Source organism: Halichoerus grypus, chromosome X (genome assembly GCF_964656455.1).
Source record: "Halichoerus grypus chromosome X, mHalGry1.hap1.1, whole genome shotgun sequence".
In the NCBI taxonomy this organism is placed as follows: domain Eukaryota; kingdom Metazoa; phylum Chordata; class Mammalia; order Carnivora; family Phocidae; genus Halichoerus; species Halichoerus grypus.
The window spans coordinates 128,449,564-128,466,280 of record NC_135727.1 but is presented as its reverse complement, the minus strand read 5'-3'; the positions used below and the strand labels follow the sequence as shown (position 1 = coordinate 128,466,280).

Genomic DNA, 16,717 nt, shown 5'->3' with positions numbered 1-16,717 from the left:
ACACCCAACATAGGACTTGAACCTACAACCCCGAGATCAAGAGTCACATGGTCTTCTGACTGAGTCAGCCAGGCACCCCTAGAAAGGAATATTTTATTTATTTTTCCAAAAGATTTGTATTTATTTATTTTTGCAAGAGAGGGGAGAGAGAGAGAGCACAAGCAGGGGGAGTGGGAGAGGGAGAAGCAGACTCCATGCTGAGCAGGGAGCCCGATGCGGGACTCGATCCCAGGACCCTGGGATCATGACCTGAGCCAAAGGCAGATGCTTAACTGCCTGAACCACCTAGGCGCCCCAAGAAACTTTTAAAGACATCTACGGCCTGTGATGATAGTTTTCAAATAGTCAAGGTGTATTAAAAAGGGGGAAGCACTGATTAAAGCAATATTTATGAGTTACTAATATATTAACAACATTATAGTTCACTCATATATTAGCAAATGTTACCATAAAATTATCATATCATTTTAATAGGATCTTAGCATACGGAGAGTACATTAGTCAAAGCATACAGACCTTTTGAGGAATATGAGGCTTGGAACGGAGAATGATATATTATTCCACACTATGACAATGTTTCAAGAAAGCCTCTCCATATACTTTCTTCTTTACAACTGAAGATCTGGGGGTTCATGAAGACATTCATAGCCATTGCAAATCACCCTGGGTAGTAGGTCAAAAGGATACCTACAATATAAGATAGAAAGATATAAATACCTTCATAAAAGATGGCATTCATATACCCTTGGCTTTCCAAGAGGGCACTGATATGATTGTATCCCTTCGTTCCTAAATAACTTGTAATAAATACAGTCTAGAAATCCTTTCATTTCATTTCACAAGCATTTGATGAATGCAGACCATGAATGAGATATGAGGGCAGAAAAGGAATTCCAAAGACTAACGGGACCACCCGTGCCCCCAGTGAGTTTGTGTCCTTGTGAGGGAGGGCATCATCAGAGCAAGTACTCATAATTAATTGCAGGAGCTCTTGTACCACTGATAAAGGAATAGAAGGTACCAGGCTTGGTGGAGGTGACAGCTCTAAAAGAGTCTTAGGAGCTGCAGAGAAGTGGGGAGAAGGGCCATATTTGTCAGAGCACAGCCTACAGAAAGCATGAGCAGAAAGCTGCACAGAGCCCACGGGGTCCTGGAGAAGTCTGCACCACGACTGGGCTCGGGGCTCCCAAGGCTTCAGCAGCACCATTATGAAAGACTGCACCAGGCTTGCACACATGTGTGCAAACACTGGAGAAGATAAACTGATTTTTAAAACCTAAATATATTTCAGAGGTATTTAAAAAAAATTTAAGATTTTTGTTTATGTAATTTGAGAATGAGAACAGGAGCAGGGGGAGAGGGGCAGAGGGAAAAGCAGACTCCCCACTGAGCAGGGAGCCCAACGCGGGGCTCGATCCCAGGACTCTGAGATCGTGACCTGAGCCAAAAGCTAATGCTTAGCCGACTAAGCCACCCAGTGCCCCTAAAAATGTTTTAAAATTCCTAGGCTTATTTATCCTTTAATTTTCTTTTGAGTCACAATGACCTGCCAAATTTCTGCAAGGAAAATGAGTGGAATTTTCATCATTTTGATAGGTTTCTTGGGTAGCTATAAAAAAATAAATAAATAAATAAAAGGCATGCTCACATAAGAAAAGAATGCATGTCTAGGTTTCAGAGGGGTTATCCTGGATATTTCTAGATGTGTACATAAATGTTCAAATTAACATAAGTAACCTAATTTATGTAACCCAAATTTTATCTCCCATCTCTCAAACAGAACAATCTTCCAAATTATATCCATTTTTGAAAAGATGCATATTTAATAAAACATCTGCTTCTGCCTTGGATTTGCTCCCAGTTTTATACAATGTTCAAATTGTTTAATTTTTAGCATTATGGAAGTCGAGTGAAGAACAACAAAGAGAGAAATTTCTCTTTAGAATGTAAAAAGCATAACTTAAAATATATACCATCAATTTTACACAATTCTACTCCTCCTAAGTCAATCCACAATTCGGATGAACTCTCAAAGAATTCATTTCTTATCCCACATTGCTAATTTTGACCCAAACCTTTACAACAAAATTAAAAAGGACTCGAGTCATCTATTCAGCAAGGAGTAGAAACAAACAGCAGAGCAAAGCAAATTTATAGCTTTCATGAAAGACAGTAAATAATTAATCTCCAAAATCCTTAAGATTCCTAAAATTTATCACTCTCAATTTTCTAGGCATGGACTAGAATGGGAAATTTGAAGCCTTTCTCTGATGCTATCTTTAAAAAAAATACAGAAAAAAAAATTGTAAAAAGTGTAGGGAAATGATTACCAGCAAAAAAAAAAAAAAAGAGAGGAAAAAATTAGGATAAAAAGGCATCTAAAAACAAATCACGTAAGTATATTGAATAATCCACACATTTTCAGTTAATCATGCTAGTGTATAAGCTCAATAATTGAGGAAGAACCATGTTCCCTTAGGGGGAAGACAAACTCCCTTCTACAACAAATAGGTTAAAGGATCAAAGATGTTCTCTCATACTCTCTCTGGTTTGGCTATATTGTCTAAAAAAACTGAGATGTCTGGGTTGTTAACACTTGTCCTCAACCTGCAACCTTTGATTTTCTCATTCATTCAGTGAATATCCACAGAGTGTCTTGTAACTACTCATTTCTTCAATAATCACCCAATGAGCGTCTCCTCTGAGCTGAACTCACTGAAACACACGTGTTTAAGGGAAGGCAGGAAAACATTAAAACACATCTAAGCGGGAAAAAAATAAAAACGCTTTCCAATGTGAGGGAGCACCAAGAAGGAAGCAAACAGGAGGCTAAATATGCAGACAGGAGAGCATGTAACCCGCTTTATGTGGGAAGGGAGAAGGCAGATGAAGTGGCACAGGCAACGCCCTAATTCAGTACGTGCTTAGTTGGATCACAAAACTGAAAGACAACTGGTATACCAGCAGGGTGGTAATCAGACAGTGCTGTGGGGTGAAGCTGCGGAGGTGGGCAGGAGGTTCACTGTGTAAAGCCAAATAGGTCAGTAAAGGGAATTCTGGGTTGATTTTAAGTGTAACATGAAGCCATCCTTTGTGAAACATTTCAGAGCAAGGAGGAGGAAGATAAGGTTAAAAATAAATGCCGCGAACAGCCTGCCTTATGATGTGCCTATATTTTAAGGTACTTTACCTGCTTCGTTAACTTATTCGTCTTGCAAACACCTCTAGATGGAGGGACTCTCTACTTAACTCTCTTGTGGATGAGAAGACCGGAGCATGAAAAAAATCAACTTCACATAGCTAGGAAACATCAGGGGGCCTGGCTCCTGTGGTAGAAAGTAATGAGTGCCAGAGACAAGGGTCCATAATGCATGCCAAAGTTAGAGAAGAAAGTGAGCATGACAGAGTCTAGGCCTCATGTGATGGATAAGGTATGGATAAGGGTGAAATACTAGGAAAAAAAAAAATGTATCGGGCTCTGCCTCTGGGGCTCCTGGCACAGAGTTCCCAAAACCCTTGGAATTTCCTAAGTGATAACAGCACTAGGAACATCTTTGTTCTAATATTTGGTCTCTGGCCCTGGTTCCTCATACAGAGCTCCTAAATCCCTTGGAATTTCCTGGGTAATAGGAGTGTCTTTTGTTCTAATGAGGCAACACTTGGTGGGCTCCTACATAGTTTCAAAATGGGGGCTGGTCACCAGGAAAACCAAGTCATGGTTGGAAGCTTGGAACTTCCAGCCCCTCTCCATCCTCTGGAAAGATGGAGGGGCTAGAGACTGAGTTAAAGATTGGTCATGGGTACATGATGAAGCCTCCATAAAAAAGGAAAAGTATGGAGTTCAGGGAGCTTCTGGGGTTGGTGAGCACATCCATGGCTGGGAGGGTGGTGCACCCCAACTCCAGGAGGACAGAAGCTCCTGTCTCAGGACCCTCACAGACCTCGTCCTCTGTATCTCTCCATCTGTATCCTTTATCATCTTTATAATAAAATTAACTGGAAGACATTAGAGAAATGTTTCCCTGAGTTCTGTGAGGTGTTCTAGCAAATGATGCAATCCAAGGAGGGGGTTGCGGGAACCTCTGATTTGTAGTCGAATTGGAGAAAAGTTGTGAGTCACCTGGGGACCTACTGCTTGCAATTGACATCTGCGGTGGATACGGTCTTGTGGGACTGAGCTCTTCACTGGTGGCATCTGCGCCGACTCCAGTTAGTGTCAAATTGAACTGAATTGTAGGACACCCTCCTACTGTCACAGAGAATGTCACTGTGTGGCGTAAACCACACATATTTGGTGACAGGAAGCATTGAGTGTGTGAGTAAAGGAGGAACACAGGAGCGGAGGAGTGGTTTTCCCAACCAACGTGGGAAGAGAATACAACAGTACCCGGGTTGAAGGAGAGCCTGAGGATGGCAGAGCAAAAAGGCCAGGAACAGGTGCGGTGAATCCCAGAGACACTCAGCTTGGACGGAACAGGAAGTACCAGGGAAGAGAGGTCAGGACTGACTTGAAGATCGCCAGTTCAGGAGATGGAAGACCATGTGTGCTTACAGAAAGTTTCTGGAAGAGACAGTCCTCTGATGCAAGCTATTATTCAGGAAGGTGGAGCAGGAAGAGTTTTAAAAGTAGATGGTAGAGTGTGAAAAGCCATAGACAGAACAGTAGTAAACGAGCAAACGTCAAGTGAGAACATGGCCATGGAAAGTAGAGACGTATCATAGCCAGAGCAAGAAAGGGACCTGGAAAGTGATTTACAGCAGGCAGACTGGAGAGGGGATGCAAAGTGCAGGATGAGGGACCGAGTGCAGAAGATGCCTCTGCTGGGAAAACAAAATGCAGGGAATGGGGCAAGCTTGGCAAGAATGACAATGGGCTGAATTTGGACACACTGAACTGAGCTTTTGGCAGAGCACACAGACGAAGTTGTCCAAAAAGAGGCAACTGTGAGAGCAGGATGAGGCTTGAGGGAGAAGTCAGAGCAGAAAGTAGGGACATGGGGGTCTCCCAAGCGGAAGGCATGGCTACGTCACGAACAGAGGCAAAGCTGCGTGGGACAGTCTGGAAGCTGGAGAAGTGGTCTGGGGCTGGAGTAGACGGAGCAGCAGGATCCAGAAAAGTTCAGGAAAGGAATGGAAAGGCGGTAGAGGGGAACCAGAGGGGAGGATGTTCAGAAATTCAAGGAAGGATAAAACCCCTTGAAGGAAAGGGCAAAGAACATGTCAGAGTCTACAGAGAAACTCTGAGAAGAACGTTGGCTGTGCTGAAGGGTCAGCCCCTGCACTGGTGCCCGGGGCAAGCCACAAAGCCCAGGTGTGCTGTCAGAATAGAAAGCAGGAGAGATGTGGGAAGAAATAAAGAAATGTTTGTTATGACGAGTTCTTTCAAGATACGACGTGTCAGGACATAAGTACGTTTGTGGGCAGATGAGGAGAATGGTGGGGAAGGTCTTGATAATGAACATGGGAGACCAGTTTCAGAAAGGAACACTATAAACCAGAGAATGTGGAGGACTGAGAAGTGCATCCTTTCAAGTCCATCCATTACCTTATAATCACCAAGAAGAACCTGTTCTCTGTGAGTCTCAGAGATCTCTGTAGCATCTGGTAATGTTGACCCGTCCACCCAACTCCTGAACCCTCTCTCTTCCCTTAATGAAATCACCTGACGTATAACACCAGCCTCCAATGGCAACCCCATTACTTGGTTCTCTATGCAAGACATAGCCATCAATATTGTCTTCCAGGGCTTTGCAGGAGTGTCATGATTTCCTCAGTGTCTACTGCCGCTAGATCTCAATTCACACTAATAGCCTCATGGCCTCAACCTCTATCTCTACTGCTACCTCCCTCCATCATATCTGCCATAAAATTGACATTCCGTGAATGGTTCACCGCAGCAAAAGCAACAACAGGGCTCCTCCAGAGCCAACAGAAGAACATCTGTTGGCTTTACCATTGGGTTCCACCACCTAGAATTCTCCAACTTCAACTGAGTCATCCAACGCAACCACCTGCGCTTGAAATGACACTCAACCCATTCACGTGCATTTGTGTGAATTATGACACGTCACATGCATGTATGTCATCATTCGAGAAGTGCCTTTATCAACACTTGCTGCACACCCATATCGACTCACACCCTCCTTTGCTCTTCACACAGAACCCCATGCATCCTGAGACACAGATCATAAGCAACCTCCTTTGTACAAGTTTCTTTGACAAACTGGCTTCCATCATGGCCCTCAGACCTCCCATGGTCCCTGCCTCCCTGTACCAACACCCTCCCGCTGTTCCATTCCAGATTGGTACCAGGTGTGACCAACAGCATGCAGACCTGGCGATGTACCACCTCCAAGATCAAGGTAGAAAAGACAATGGTTTGCATCTTAGGGTCCCTCCCTCTCATCCTGTCTCTCTCCTCCCCAAATCAAGGAAGCCAGGAGCCAATGTGTGACTGGCCTTAGGGAGTGTCTCACGTGGCAAAAAACATGAGCCTCCTGTGAAGGGAGGGACACATAAGTGAGATTCTCCACTGCCTTTGTAAAATTTCCACCCCAGTCTCCAACTGGAGTGCAGCATCACGGCAGACCCTGAGCCAGAACCACCGAGCTGTGCAGCTCTTCAATTCCTGACTTCCAGAAAATCTATGAGATAATAAATATTTGCAGTGTTAAGCTGTGTTTTAGGGGAATGTTTTATGCAGTGATAGACAAATAACAAACTGTCCTGAGTGATACCCGTGCCCAATAAGATTCTATATGGAATCTTACAGTGGAAAATAAGACTCTATATTCCCAAGGTCTGTGTTTTCATCCTCCTTATGGAATATATGGTGTGCATACCTTGTAGTAAAAGTAGTTCATTGATCATTTTGTCTTCTCTACTGCGATGGTGATCTCACCGGGATCGGGGGGTTGAATCTTATCTATGTTTCTATGTCTTGCATTATCTGGTCTGGTGACCTTCTCAAAATAAGGTGTGAATACATGACTATCAAATGAATGAATGAATGAGTGAAGCTCTAGTCATGGTTTCTCAGTCTCTGAAGGCAAGATAGCTGCATGCAGCCTGGAATTACAAGACCTTTGTTTAAGACAGAATGTGCCCTTGGATCCCTGAAGTGGGAAACAATCGGCTGCCTTCAAGTGATTTGAATTATGAGCCAAGCATTTGGAAGCATGGAGGAATAAATAGCATCCAGCATATCAATGAGTTTTTTTATGGTGGTTATTATTAATCTTTATATCCCGCACAGTCCATAGCACATGGTAGAGGCCCAATAAGTATGCACTGGCTTGAACTGACTGGGAACCTGAAAACAAATACAACGTGTAAATCAGCAGAGCAAGACTCGATGTCAAAAGCAAACCACCAGACCCAGAGTTAGTGTTAAAGCCACCTTCCAAATAGGAGGGACCAAAATAGTACAAGACTCAAAAATTAAATAGGTCGTTTGTGGAAATATAACGTGAAAAGACCCAAAGGCAATGATTCTCAGAGTGTGACCCCCCTAGACCAGTAGCAGCAAGTTCATGTGGGTGCCATCTTGGATCCGCTGACTCAGAAACTCTAATGGATGGAGCCCAGAAGTCCTGTAAGGGATTCTGATACTCAAGTTTGAGAAATACTGCCATAGATGATAGGCTTCAAAACAATTAAGACATAGGGTTCAGTGGGTTCTTTCACTGACAATCTTCCCAACAGTATTATTCTGAGGACAGATATAAAATGGGTGGGAATCTACTCTGAACCACGGATGCATGGGCACAGGACGGAGGCAAACCAAGAGTCCAGAAGCCAGCTCTGTCCCTCATTCACATCCCAGGGGTGTTTCAGCACCAGCTCTGAACGCCACACTTTCAGGGTCCAAAATCTGTTTCTTCCCCACCATTTCCTCAGGTTGTTTCAGCCCCCTCTCAAGTGGAAGGTCTTACTTCCCTTGGAAGATGTCCCATGGACCCAGAATCCCCATGTCCTCCCAACCCCACAAACACTGACTCTGCCACTCTTAAGGTAATGATGTCACATGCACTTAATGTCATCATTTGAGATGTGCCTTCATCCCCCACCAGACCACACGCACCCAGAGGGAGCTGACATGCCTTCCTTCCCCACAAAAAGTCCAACAGGCACTCGTTGCTCGATGTATAAAATGTTCGGTATATTGTCAAAAGGTTCTGACATTTACACCAACTGGGAGATGAAAGAAATCCTATTCCACTCTATAAAGGTTGAGAAATCTCTTTCACTCAACTGTTTATAATGCATGATTAGAAGTTGAAAATACGCTGGAGAAAACCCATGCTGGACTTGATATTTCCTCAGAGTGAGGTACAGAAGCAAGACAGAGGCAAAGATAGGAGGGGACACATCACACCCAGGCCCTACGTTTAGGTTTAGCGCAATGTAGATTTTCTACCGTAAATGCTACACCGTGCTTTTGAGATCTATCCAGACTTGTGATCATCTAGACGTGGTCCAGCACGTCAGCGCCTCTGGATTTGCTAGATTTCACAATTTCTGGTTGCAGACCCCCTCTTCTCAATTCGTACGCACCTCTTAACCAGGTCACAGTGAAGTTTATTCAGAAAATACACAGAGCGTGCGTATCGCTAATCACGGTTTAAAATGAGCCGCATTCAAGTCAAGAGTCTTAATTACAATGATCATGGCTCTGGAATCACGCAGAATGAGCTGGAAAGGACCTGGGGATCGGTCCAACCCACTCGTTACAGTTGAGGAGTACGAAGCCCCACCACGTCCCTGCAGAGGGCTGCAATTAAAAAGGGGGACCGCCACCCCACCCCCAGAATGTGTGGGTGTTGTGATAGGATGCAGTGGCATCGTCTCTGAGATGCTGATGAAACAAAGGTGACTCTGGAGGACAGATGTCCCGCCACCCCTCCCCCCCAACTGCCGGACTGTGTCAGAGAAGTCGGGGGAGGCTAAGGAATGAGCAAGGGGCTGGGCCAGGGCTCTGCCCTTCACCCGGCTCTACCCAGGCGGGCTGCTTACCTTTGGGTTGGTCCTGCACACAGCCCTGCATCTTGGAGGGGTTCCCAGGGCTGCAGGGACAAGCACCACAAGCTGGATGGTTTAATTTATTCTCCCATCAAGGTTCTGGAGGCCAAAATGCCAAAATCAAGGTGCTGGCAGGACCACGCTGCTCGGAAGGATCCAAAGGAAGAGGCTCCTGCCTCTTCTATGCTCAGGGGGGTTGCTGGCCATCCTTGCTGGTGTTTGCTCTGCCCAAGCATTGCTGCACCCTCTGTCCCCATCGTCCCACAGCTGTCTTCTCCCCGTGGGTCTGAGTCTTCACTTTGTCTTCCCACCGTGTGTGCCTGTGTCCGCATATGCCGTGTTCCCGTCTTAGACGGACAGATGTCATGCGATCGGGGTCCATTTGCCTGACCTCTTAACTGTATCTGCAAAGAACCTTTTCCCAAGTAAGGTCACATTTGGAGATGCTGGGCGTGAGGACTTTATTCTATCGTGCTGGGGGACACAATTCAACCCACAACGCTTGGTTTGTTTGTAAAACGGCATGGTTGGATTCGTGGTGTTTCTACTTGAACTTCTAGTGTCAAACCTGGAGACAAACCGAATGGGAAAGTCGCACGCTGTCTCTCTCTCACACACACACGCACAGACACTGGAATTTGGAATTGCGGAAACAGGACATTTGGGTGACTGGCTGGGTGGGTTTACTTTCAACCAGGCATTTTACCACCCCACAAAAACCACCTTGCTGTTTCTGTGCATGCGCTTCGGGTTGAGGAATGAGGTCAGAATGTGTGCTATCGGCATAATTCACATTCACACATGCATCCGCTATCAACATAAGGATGACTGCAACCAAACTGTTGGTGGGAGCAATTTGCATACACATCTCAAACCCTGTATGGAATAGTTGCATCATACATGGGTTTCCCCTCGTATTTTTGCCGGACCCTCGCTTCTTTGCCTCTTCCCTTGTGCAACAAAAACTTACTTTAAATCCGTTCCATTAGTTATTTTGAGTATTTTAGCCATGACGTCAGCATTTCAAAAATATAACCAAAGGTTTAAAAATGGAGGCAAGGAGAGAGGTAGACAGGACATTTAGAAATGAAGGCCATGAAATCATATTCGCCGTAGCAAATATAAAACCTGAAATATGTACAGGAAAAGACCAGCGTACACCCCCCCCCCCACAATGCAAGGTTACAGAATTAAATTCTTGATAACAGCAGTGTATCATTCAGACTCTCAGAAACCAGGGAAGGAGTGCACCTCACATGAGGCACATTCACGTGCCGACTTACTACTATCTGAATAAAAGTGACTGTTTTTACATCACCCTTTTATCGTAAGAATGTAAAAGGTGACTATTTCTTCCAGAAGTCAAAAACGATGATAACACAAAATAAGCTATTATGAAGTCATTTACGACACATCTTACATCTGCCTTCTTTGGGGTTGGTGACACTAATTCCGAATCTCTGAGGCTGATAATACCGTCTCTTCAACACACACTTTTCCATATAAATTCATCTTGTATTCACTCGCAGACTATTAAAACTTATTTTGTTGGAGAATCTAATTTTAATCAATCGGCGTAACAGCTCAGAAAATAGAACCCCGTTTTCAATGAGTCTTACATTTCATTTTCTGTGCAGCCCATTGTTTGTGTTTTGCATGGATGTTAATAAGTTCTAACTAAGGGGCAGCGCTCACCGATTTGCGGGCGTCTATAGAACGGTAAATCATTCTGCGCGTCAAACGTTCAAACACCGTCTTCCCGTCTACTGCATTTCCATCTGCAACGTGCCTTTGCCCAATTTTAGATAAGCTAGCTGCATGGCGTTCTGTACTTGGATCTGAAAGTTGCTTATCAAGAATTTTTTTTTATTCTTTTTATTTTTTCTAAAGCTCTCTCTTACATACATCACTTCCATTTTCCTTTTCGATAAAGCGCTTCATAACGACTGCGTCCGAACATCAACCTAATGCTTATTACAGCGGATACAATTCATAGTCGATTCTTGTTATGAGAACGCTCCAAGGATCTTGTGTGTATTGTCCTGTTTGCCCCCTGGTTTCCGGTCACGTCCAGCCCCTAAGACCCCAAAGAGAATGAGAATGTGGCTGAGGCACACCTCATTTTATAACAGAGTTCTTAACTGGGAGGGATTTTAGCCCCCAGGCGACATCTGGCCACGTCTGGAGACATTTCTGATGGTCACAGCTGGGAAGAGATATGCTCCTGGCACCTAGAGGCTTGAGGCCAGGCATCCAGCGAAGCATCCTACAATGCACGGGGAAGTCACCTTTATCAAAGAATTACCCAGCCCCAATATCAACAGTGCCAAGGGCAGTAAATCTTGTTTGTAAGGGAGATGTATTCCTATCACACATCTGAGCACATCCAATCATTCCTTAAATATTATCCAGCACCTGTCAGTTTGCAAAGTCCTCTGATGCATTCTTCTTGTAATCAATTGCAATGATCTTCTACTTACAGTAATTTAGGATCTCTAGTGTACGTTGTAGAAGTTTGGGTTTATTAAGGGCACAGACACATGCATCCGTACCCACACCAACAATGGGGGCACAGTTTGCTGCATCTAGCAAGAGCATTCTTTTGAAAAGTGGGTAAGTCATTCCTTTTATTTTGTTTCACAAGTGAAATATGTAACGTGTATCATTGTTCTCAGACATACAGCCATTCCTGGCAAGGGCCTCGAGGTCACTGTTCTAGAAGGAGGAGATATAATGTTATGAACAGAGAGTAGAATGCTGGTTACCAGGGGCTGCGCAGGACGGGGAGATGGGGAGATGCTGCTCAGAGGGTCCCAACTTCCACTGGGAAGGTGAATAATCATGGAAATCTAATACACGATATTGTGATGATAGTGAACACTAATGGATTAGACGCTTGGAAATTGTTGAGACGAAATCTTATCTGTCCACCAAAAAGGAATGGTAACTGTGTGACCAGATGGAGGTGTTCATGAAAGCTATGGTGGTGATCATATTACATATAAATATATCCAATCAATGGGTACACCTTACGCTTATATAGTGTTATATGCCAATTATATCTCAAAAAAGCTGTGGGGGAAAAGGGATAAAATAAACCAAGAGTGATAAGAAACCATCTTTGTTAGTCCTTGGATTGACCCGAAGCTATCTTGACATGGGGCATGCTCACATTAGCATGAGAACGATGGCCATGCATATGGTGGGCTTGTAAACTGTTATACCTTCACCGCGGAAGACAGTATGGTGTTCCCTTGAACGTGAAAAACAGAGCTAGCATATAATCCAGCCATTGCACTTTTGGGAATATATGCAAAAAAAAAAAAAAAAAAACGAAAACACTAGCTTGAAAGGTATCTGCATCCCTGTATTCATAGCAACATTATTTACAAGAACCAAGACACAGAAACAACTTAAGTGTCTATCGACGGGTGAATGGATAAACAAGATGTTGTATATTTACACAACGGAATATACTATTCAGCCATAAAAAAAAAAAAAAAAAAACCAAGAAGGAAATACTCCTAACAACAAAACAAAATAACCTAAACTCATAGAAAGAGAGAGCAGACTTGTGGTTACAAGAGGCAGGGTGGTGGGGAGAGGCAGAATTGCAGGAAATTGGTCAAAGAACACAAACTCTCAGGGATACGCTAAGTCAGTCCTGGGGACGTAATGGACAGCACGAGGACCACGTCAACATCATAGTTAAGCTGCATGATACGTAGAAAAGTTAGGAAAATAGAGCTTAAGAGTTCTCATCACAAGGAGAACATTTTTTTTTCTTTTTCTTTTAACTGTATCTATGTGACAAGATGGATGTTAACTCAACCTTGGGCAGTAAGTGTGATACTGTGATAATCATTTCACAACAGACGCAAATCATACCATCACGCCATACACCTTAGATGTATACGGTGATGGATGGCAATTATTTCTCAACAAAATGAGAAAAGTAAGTAAAACGGGGCACACTTCCATCAAGATTCAGAAAATCACCTGCACAAATACACATTAGTGTAGGAACAATGGCCAATGACAATTGTAGTACATTAGGTTGCTATTCTGTGGTCTTTGTCTTTGCCAATAGAATCCACCACATGGGCTTCTACCAAAGTGACATAATTTGGTTGACTGAGTCAGCAAAGGGGAAGAAATTGGAAGAGTATGTGTGTGTGTGTGTGTGTGTGTGTGTGTGTTGAATGACGGAACAAAGTCTATCTTCATTCCTCTTTCTCATTGCTTCTTGTCAGCATGGTGCATCTGTTGGGAACCAGAACACAGGAGATGCAGGGAGCCCACAGAGCCCCCCATACACACACACACACACACACACACACACACACACACACACCTGGCTGTATTCATACAGCTTTCCTCCTGGGGGACAGCTCTGCCTCAGGCCACGCGGGCTTACCCCCCCTAAGGAGTCGCTACAACCTGAGACTGAAGATTATGGACAACATTCATGTTCCTCTAAAAATAACCCGAGTGCTACGTTTTGCTGATGTTATAACCTACTTTTCTGTAGGTTATGTAGAAATATCCCTTTCTTCAATGAGACTCTGCAATAAAGAGTAAAGAATAGAGGGGGGGTGCAGATGGATGAAAAGAAATTCAAAACAGAAATCGACCTATTGTCATGCGTAGCCCTGTGTGAGGCAGCAAAATATTAAAAAATCATTTTTTACTTTTTTGGCTTGCAAGTTGGTGATTATAGTTTTAGGTGTGATAAAGATACAATGGCTATGTAAAAAAAAAAAAAAAGGTTCTTATATTTTAGAGCAATGTACTGACATATGTTTAGATGAATTCCATGGTGCCCTAATGAGAACAGGGGAAGTAGATGAGGTTAAATAGGAAAGACTAGACTATGCAATCCTCCTTTCTCAAGCTGAGTGATGGGTACATGGGATTCATGATTCCATTTTTTTGCAAGTACTTGAAATTCTCCATAGTAAAATATCCAGTCAGATTTCAAGTACATAGAAAAGGTCATTTTTCTAAGGATACAAATCAAAGTTTACAAATCAAAACACTAGATGGAAATACACACAACAAAATACATCATGCCCCTATGATGAAGCATTTACATGGAAGGATTTGAAAATAAGTTATAGGAGCAAAACTGAATAAATATCCTAAAGGTAAAAAAATAATGATGATGATGATGAGAAATAATGCTTAAGAAGATTTGTAATTATCCTCAAGTGGCTTTTGCTACCATATTGTGGGAAGTATAAAGCTCACGATGGCATAGATATGGATAGATATGATGTAAAGAAAGATGTGGCCCCTGGGTGGCTCAGTCCATTAAGCGTCTGCGTTCAGCTCAGGTCATGATCCCAGGGTCCTGGTATCGAGCCCCGCATCAGGCTCCGCACTCAGCGGGAAGCCTGCTTCTCCCTCTCCCACTCCCCCTGCTTGTGCTCTCTCTCTCTCAAATAAATAAATAAAATCTTAAAAAAAAAAAAGCTCCCTGAAAAGGCTACAGTGTGCCTTATTCATAAAATTGACCCAGTTCCCAGAATTCCAACAAGAATGCTTAACACATACTTAGGTGACCATCACCCGTGTGCATATTAAAGTTTTATATCAAAACGCACACCATGGGTTGAGAGAATGAGGTTACTTTTTAAAAGTATCGATTGTGGCCAGTAGAAGCATGGGGCCAGGCAGCCAACGTGACAAAATGGAACCTCCTCTGTGGGTCCGCCCTGGAACTCTCGGGTCAGCGGTATGTTCCTGCAACTTCATAAGTGTTTGTCGAAAAATGCTAGCATGGGTTGTGGGAAGGAATGGCGCCCACACCACTGCCCGGCTTTGCTTCCTACCTCGGAAGCTTGCAAGCAAAGGCAAGAAACCTCTGTCAAATACACTGTGCATGTGGCCGGTCCACTGAGGTTTTCTGCAGGAAATTTGGAGTTACCAAAATGCAAAGACTTCCTGGGGTCCAAATCACGGCAGCAAAACAGTAGAAGGAGCAAAAGGAGTAACAGTGTGTATTGGAGGATACTGCCAAGTAGTACTGGAAGGATGCATTAAACATCCACGTGTCCATACCGATGTAAATGAATGATGCAATAAAGAAATAATTAGGAGGGTGCAGCACATCTTCCTCAGAGAAGAATTCTAAGTCCCTGAGGTCAGTACTGCACCATCCAAGGCATGCAGCTGAATTCTCCGTGCTCCCCACCTTGCATGTACTTTAAGTGACTCGCTTCCAGAGCACAGAGGATGGAAAGGTGAGGGGTCACGAGACTTCACAGTAGAGAAACCCAGCAACCTACCACTACCTCAGCTGGGCAACATCATCAGGGAAAGTCCTGTGCACAGTACGCGCCCTTGATAGAGTGATAAAGACCATTCACCTCTGTGCAACCTCCCCCCCACCCAAAACATATAATACTCTCTAACATCAGACAGACTCGAACTGGGGGGCATTGTACCCTCACACCACACAACAATGAAAGTCATGAAAAACAAGGTCATCCAAAGCGCCCCAGAGTACAGGAGAAATAAGGGAAACGGACAGTGTATGCAATGTGGTTCCCCCGAGGGGATCCTGGAACAGAAAAGGAGCATTAGGTAAAAACGGGTGAAATCGCAGTAAAGTCTGGGGTTTGGTTCACGGTAATGTGCTGGTGCGGGGTCCTCGGTTGGGACTGATGTCCCAACGGCAATGCAATGAGCTAACCGGGTGCAGGTAAACAGGCACTGTGTATACTCTTCACATCATGTTTTGTAAAACTAGAACGACTTTAAAGTTTACTTCTAAAAATGAAAACAGTATTGCAAAAATGTCCTAAAGGGAAAAAAAAAGGGTTAAATTCTGTACAATCAATCAACGTTTAAGAATCAAAGGATCCGCGTTGCAACCCAGGGAGGGAGGGGGTCTGCCAACTTCTTATCGCTGAAATTTTCCATGCACTGGAATAATCAGCTCCTGGTTTTCATCCTGGGGAATCAAAGCCCCGAGGTATGAAAGCAATAACAACAAAGTTCAAGTTTCAAAATGCCTCTCACTGAAATCATAAAGGATCCGTTTAAAGTGCTTTTGCATTAAGGAAGGCATCGTGGGAAAAATCGTTGAGTACGCGGAACAGAAAGATAGCGCCCTCCCCACGCGCAGCTCCAGGCTCGGGATCTTAGGTCACAGTGCAAAGCATAAAGGGCGGGTAATTATGCAGGTGAGCTGCGTGTCAAATAATAATTAATTCTCAGGGACACAGAAGTCATCTCCATAAAAGCTGGGACGCTCTAATCCTCCAGGTTCCTCAGGTGTGCATGACAACAGACCATTACCCAAAAATGTGAGGGTCAGAGTGCGCTTTGTTGACGCACAAGATAGGGCATGATGCTCACGGTAAGTCAGCCATTCTCATGCTGACTCTGATACGGATGAATCGTAAACATACAGATTTCCCTGCATTGAAGAGCCTGTCTTTTGTTTGTTCATCTGTTTTGGGGTTTTTTGTGGGTGTGTCTGTGATTTCGCATATTAGTGAAATCATATGGTATTTGTGTTTCTCTGTTTGACTTACTTCGGTTAGCATAATTCCCTACAAAAAAAAAAAAGTCTCCAATCCAGAGAACTGACGGTCTCCAGAGGGCGCGCAGGGGGCGGTGGTGGGGATGGGAGAAACAGGTGAAGGGGGTTCAGAGGGACAGCCTCCGGGTTATAAAAATAACTCAC

The 16,717-nt window shown here is 43.9% G+C and overlaps 1 protein-coding gene across 7 annotated transcripts in view; it reads right to left on the bottom strand.

Annotated features, from left to right (window-relative positions):
* Nucleotides 1–16,717, bottom strand: part of NLGN4X (neuroligin 4 X-linked) — a 289,462-nt gene that overhangs the window by 257,236 nt on the left and 15,509 nt on the right. For all 7 annotated transcript variants that reach the window (XM_078065083.1, XM_036068458.2, XM_078065085.1 and 4 more), the window contains exon 2: nt 517–687. The gene's annotated coding sequence lies outside the window, so the exon portion shown is untranslated. The remainder of the gene's footprint in view (nt 1–516; nt 688–16,717) is intronic.